The sequence below is a fragment of the Lepus europaeus genome, chromosome 21 (assembly GCF_033115175.1).
Source record: "Lepus europaeus isolate LE1 chromosome 21, mLepTim1.pri, whole genome shotgun sequence".
In the NCBI taxonomy this organism is placed as follows: domain Eukaryota; kingdom Metazoa; phylum Chordata; class Mammalia; order Lagomorpha; family Leporidae; genus Lepus; species Lepus europaeus.
Genome location: NC_084847.1, coordinates 15,350,000 through 15,356,728, shown reverse-complemented (window position 1 = coordinate 15,356,728; position 6,729 = coordinate 15,350,000).

Sequence of the window (6,729 nt, the reverse complement as noted above, 5' to 3'; positions counted from 1 at the left end):
GAATGAAGTGAATAGAAGACAGAAATACTGGTTTTTTTTTGGTTTTTTTTTGTTTTTTGTTTTTTTTTTGAAATGTTTGTTTCAGGGGCTGGCGCTGTGTGGCAGTGGGTTAAAGCTGCGGCCTGCAGCGCCAGCATCCCATATGGGTGCCGGTTCGAGTCCTGGCTGCTCCACTTTTTTTTTTTTTTTTTTTTTAGATTTTATTTATTTATTTGACAAGCAGAGTTACAGACAGTGAGAGAGAAAGAGACAGAAAGGTCTTCCTTCCATTGGTTCACTCCCCAAGTGGCCACAACAGCTGGAGATGCACCAATCCAAAGCCAGGAGCCAGGTGCTTCCTACCAGTCTCCCACACGGGTGAAGAGGCCCACGCACTCAGGCCATCCTCCACTGCTCTTCCAGGCCACAGCAGAGAGCTGGACTGGAAGAGGAGCAACCAGGACTAGAACCTGGCACCCACATGGGATGCTGGCGCCGCAGTCAGAGGATTAACCTAGTGTGCCACGGCAGGTGCCCCTGCTCCACTTTTGATCCAGTTCTCTGTTATGGACTGGGAAAGCAGTTGAAGATGGCCCAAGTCCTTGGTCTCTGCACCTGCGTGGGAAACCTGGAAGAAGCACCTGGCTCCTGGCTTCCGATCAGCTCAGCTCTGGCCATTGCAGTCATTTGGGGAGTGAACCAACAGATGGAAGATCTCTCTTTCTCTCTCTCAGGTTCTACCTCTTTCTGTAACTCTGTCTCTTCCTCTTGCTGTGTAACTCTGCCTTTTAAATAAAGTAAATAAATCTTTAAAAAAAAAAAGAGAGAGAAGGGAAAGTGCTACTGGTGTACTGATGTAGAGGCACATGGAGCTGGAGACATATAATAACAGGATGGCTAGTACAGAGCTCCTGCTCGTAGGGTAACTAACACCCATCACTGCTCTGTGTGGCAGGTGCCGCTCCAGAAGTCCTCACCAACAACTTGAGGAGACAGATGCTCACACAGCAGTTGACTAAAGTAAAATTTCATTTCAAAACTTGTGGTGTGGGCCTTTGACCATTAATTAAGAGACCCACATCTCATATCAGAGCGTCTCCACTCTTGACAATAGCTTTTTACCAATGCAAGACCCTAGGAGGCAGCAGGTGATAGCTCAAGACCCTAGGAGGCACCCAGGTGGGATACCAGCATTGAGTTTCTGGCTCCTGGCTCTAGCCTTGGCCATTGTGGGCATTTGGGGAGTGAACCAGTCCATGGGAGCTCTCTTTGTCTTTTTCTGCCTCTCTGAAAAAAAAAAAAAAAAAAGCATCCTGAAATTGAGTCATGCTGTGTTGGTGAGGACAGGTGTGACCTTACCTTACTGGGTAGGTGGACAGATTGGCAGCACCACCCAGAAGGCTGTTTGGCAATACCAAGTCAACCTTTCACACCCTTTGACACACCAACTCGAGTGCTACCAACATATCTCACAGATACACTCGTACCCAATTACAAGGGCGTTTCCAAAAGCTGGTGGAAAATGGAATAACAGGATGAGTTTGGAGAGCAGGTGTTCAGCCTGTGTTTCTGACACCTGTGTCCCCTATCATAAGCTTGGGTCCCAGCTCCAGCTGACCGCAGCTTCCCTCCAGTGCAGATCCTGGGAGACAGTGGTGACAGCTCAGGTACTTGGGTCCTTGTCACGTGGAAGACTTGGATTGTGTTTGGGGCTCTTGGCTCTGGCGCAGCCCTAGCCCCAGTCCCAGGGCATTTGAGGAGTAGACCTGTAGTTGGGAGCTCTGCCTGTCTGTCTCTGTCTCTCTGCCTCTTTAAAAAAAGGAGGGGGGATAAATTTATTTTGGCACAAATTTTGAAACCTGTGCATAATTTTTCCATAATAGGCATTTTCTTGAACCTTTTGAAATATCTTGGCTGTATAAGGCTATTCATTGTATCACTCTTTATAGTAAACTAAAAGCTACACACACCTACCAGAAAGGCTACAAAAACAGCTAGCAAGCATGTGTATGTTGCTGGTTGGAAATCAAAGTGGTATAGCCACTTGGAAAACAGTTTGCCAATGGCTTACTGTTAATGGCTTATCATATGACCCAGTAATCCCAATCATGGAATTTACCCAAGAGAAACAAAAACTTATGTCCACACATAAGCCAATACCCAGTAATAGCAGATTTATACATGACTGCCCCATACTAGAAATGACCATGTGTCTTCTAATTGGTGACTGGATAAATGAACTACAACATATCCCTCCCATGAGTCCCACACAGTGACAAAGAGCAAGTGACCACTGACACATGCCACAAAATGAGTCTTGAATGCTCTGTGCTCAATGAGAGAAATCAGATCCAAAATGCAATTTTTAAATTGTTGTTTCATGTTATTTGGAAGGCAGAGAGACAGACAGAGCTTCCACTCACTGAAAAAACTATTGGAAACATCAATACCATCAATGGAGGCACTGGGTATGTACATTATAGTACAACCACCAATCAAATACTGTAAAGGGGCTGGCTCCGTGGCGTAGCAGGTTAACACTTTGGCCTGAAGTGCTGGCATCCCATATGGGCACTGGTTCAAGACCCGGCTGCTTCTCTTTCAACCCAACTTTCTGCTATGGCCTGGGAAAGCAGTAGAAGATAGCCCAAGTCCTCGGGCCCCTGCACCTGCGTGGGAGACCTGGAAGAAGCTCCTGGCTCCTGGCTTTGGATCAGCACAGCTCTGGCCATTGTGGCCAACTGGGGAGTGAACCATCAGATGGAAGACCTCTCTCTCTGCCTTTCCTCTCCATGTGCAACTCTGACTTTCAAAAAAAAAAAAAAATATACGTGCAGTCATTCCAAAGAATGGGGAGCTCTAAACACACCCAAGCGGACTTCCAAAAGTTAATGGAAAACAGAATTAAGAGATAAATTTATTTCAGTTCAATATTTTTTTAATTTATAACCATAATTTTAAAAACATTTTTGAATATTTATTAATGGAGGAGAAAGTGAATTAAGTGTGTGAGAGAGTGAGGCTATTTACTTATTTATGTAAAAAGCAGATCTACAGAGAGAGAGGAAGAGACAGAGAGAGAGGTCTTCCATCTGCCGGTTCACTCCCCAGACGGCTGCCATGTCCAGGGCTGGGCCAAGCTGAAGCCAGGAGCAAGGAGCTTCTTCCAGTCTCCCACATGGCTAGCAGGGGCGCAGGCACTTGGGCCATCTCCCGCTGCTTTTCCTGGGCCGTTTGCAGGCAGTTGGATCAGTAGGGGAGCAGCTGGGACTCGACCGAGGGCCCATGGGGGATGCAGGCATTGCAGGCGGCGGCTTTACCAGCTGTGTCACAACGCTGGCCCCCTGGTTTTTTCATAATAGGCAGTTTCCATGAATCTTTGGAAGATCCCTTGTATGTGTGGGTTTCAATAACTCTGCCCCTAAATAAACTCATTTTTTGATTCCATTTTTTATAAACTTGGTATACAAACAAAAATTCCCCTGGGGAGGAGGACCAGCTGACTAAAAGTCAGTGGTCACAGGACATTTTCTTTTGTCCACAGACTGTTGGTTTGATTTAAATTTTTCATTAAGCACATGTATCAGTGTGTGCAGCCATCCGTTTACAAGTACAACCTTGATAGCACCTCCTTTTTTTTTGACAAAGCACTTAAAAAAAATGATTTGATCTGTTTATTTGAGAGGTAGAGTTACAGCCGGAGAGAGGGAAAGACAGAGAGAAGGTCTTCCATCTGCTGATTCACTCCGCAGATGGCCACAATGGCTGGAGCTGGGGTATCTGAAGCCAGGAGCCAGGAGCTTCTTATGGGTTTCCCACATGCATCCAGGGGCCCAAGGACTTGGGGCATCTTCTACTGCCTAACCAGGTCGTAGCAGAGAGCTGGATCAGAAGAGGAGCAGCTGGGACTTGAACCGGTGCCCATATGGGATGCAAGTGCCACGGGCGGAGGCTTAGCCCACTACACCACAGCACCGGCCCCTAGCGCCTCCTCTTGACTGCCTTGAGAATCTCTGACTCCATCCTGGGGCCTGCACAGTGCCATCCTCCAAAGGCTGCCTGCAGGCGTCCTCTCTGGAAATGGTCCCCTGAGCAGTGAGTGATGGGCGCCAGTGGAGAACCCCTGCCTCTAGAGGGCACTTGGGAGGCCTGTTTTACGTCGTCCCTAGAGGGGCTGCAGTGGGACTGAGCCCTCGTTGCCTTGAGTGGTACCCAGTTCAATCACTCACCATTGCCAAGATGCTGTCTCCTGTTTTTCACTCTTCAATTCTCCTACTCCAGCTTCCCAGAACTCTTTTTCGAGCAGGCATAGGAGTCCTGGTCGCAGGTTCTGCTTTTTGGGCTAAGCTAAGCTAAGGCCATTGCTCTACTGTGCAGTTGTCTCTCAGCGTGCAAGGCGGATTGGTTCCAGGATCTCCCAAGCATACCAAAAGCCATGGGCACTCAAGTCCCTTACATAAGGTGATGTGGTATTTGCTTAGGACCTGGGTTCAACCCCAATGTATTTTATTATTACTTGAAAGGCAGAGAGAAAGAAAGAGATCTCATCTGGTGGTTTCCTCCCCAAATACCTGCCATGGTTGGGATTGGGCCAGGCTGAAGCCAGGAGCTGGGACATCAGTCTGGTTCACTCATGTGCATGGCAGGGATCTAATTACTTGAGACAACACCTGCTGCCTCCTAGGGTGCACATTGGCTGGAAGCTGAGATGGAAATGGACCTTGAACCAGGCTCTCCTACATGGGTTGCAGGCATCCCAAGCAGTGTTTTTAATCACTGCACCGAATGCCCACCCCACCAGTTTATACTTTAAATCATCTCTAGACTACACATAATAGCTAATATAAATGCTATGTAAACAGTCAGTGTACTGTATTGTTTATGGAATAATGACAAGCAAAAAAGTCTGTACACGTTCAGTTCAGAAGCATGCAATTTTTTTCCAGATACTTTTGATCTGTGGTTGGTTGAATCCACCGATGCGGAACCAGCAGATACGGAGGAAGGACTGTCTGTCTAAACAACAACCTTCCTGGTGTGTCAGCTCCATGCCAAGCCAGGGCAAGGCAGAGGGTGTCGACATGAAATCAGAGTCACCATTGTGATTCTTCATCACAGCAATGATGAGCTTTGGCCTCAATCATGTCACAGAGTCTGAACTCATGAGTTTTCAGGATGACAAAATAGGAACTTTATTGGTGGTGTTTCACTTTGTCTGATTGTAATATGATCGTGTAAGTGGTGCAGACACACCTACCAGAGTGTACAAAGGGTATTCCAAACAAGAGAGAAAAAGCTACCTACAGAAGAGACTTGAAATGACTTCTCAAATGACAGAGGCTGGTTTTAATGTTCCAACGATCTTAGCTGGCAAATGGGAGTCCCACCTGTTTCTATAAATAAAGTGTTCTTAGTGCACAGCCCTGGGGCAGACATTTGGCTTGGTGGGTAAGACACCACGCGAGATGCCCACATCCTGCATCAGTGTGACTTGGGTTCAAGTCCTGGCTCCACTGCCCACCCAGCTTCCTGCTAATGCACACCCTGGGAGGTAGCAGTGATGGCCCAAGTAGTTGGGTCTCTGTCACCCATGTGCGAGACCTGTATTGAGTGCCTGGCCCTGCTATTGCAGGTATGCGGGCAGTGAACAAGTGAATGGGATCTCTCTCTTCCCACGCCGCCCCGGCTCTCTGTGTCTGCCTAAAGAAAGAACATAGACATGCCTATTTTTTGGTGCCTTGCCTATGTCTGGTTCCAGAGAGCTCAGAAGCTTAAATATTTCGGCTGCCACTAGAAGAAACAGTTTATTGACTTCTAAATTCTTGTTCCATATTTTTTTAGGCAAGGGGTATATTATTAACAAGTCAACCATTATTACTTTCTGAGCAAAGCCAGAAATAATAATAATAATAATAATAATAATAATAATAATAAAAGCAACTAACAGGTATGAAATCCTTACTGTCCTTTTTTCTTTAATCTTTTCAAAAATATTTATTCTCATCTTTTTTTCTATTTGAAAGGCAGAGAGACAGAGACAGAAAGAGAGGGAGAGAGAGGTCTTTGATGTGCTGGTTCACTCCCTAAATGCTGGAACTGGGCCAGGCTGGAGCCAGGAGAGAATCCTATCTGAGCTTCCCACATGGGTGGCTCCCTCCCAGGGTCTGTATGAGCAGGCAGCTAGAATTAGAAGTTGAATAGCTGACACTCAAACCCAGGCACTCCAATATGGGATGTGAGCATCCCAAGTGATATGGGATAGGCAAGTAGCTAGCTAGATCCGCGAGCCTGGAAGCCATCGCCTTCCCCTCCTACTTGTCAATCAAACCCTCCCAGGGATGCGTCTCCTTCGAAGGAGGCCTGTGGGAGAGACGCCTCCATCCCGACCTCCTCAAAGAGGCTGACAACTGGGAGAGCTGTCTCTCTGCTGGACACCACTGCTGGAGGAGGAGCTGAGGGGCCTCTCTCTCTCTAACCCCCACGCCCTTCTCCTGGGCCCACTGCCTACTCCTGCTTGGGAACTCCCTGTGTGGAGCAACCCCAAGCTCGTGTGTGTGTGTGTGTGTGTGTCTTACATATGCCAGCGTTAAGGATTCCTCTCCATGCATGGCAAGAGCCTGGAATAAAAATAAAGCCCACTTGCCCCACTGCGTAAGTACCACCGCTCCTTTCACAGAGGTGTGGAGAGTTTGTCACTCCCGAGCCAGCGCTGGCCCCTACGTCCGTCAGCTGACCGCTGCCCTTGCACAG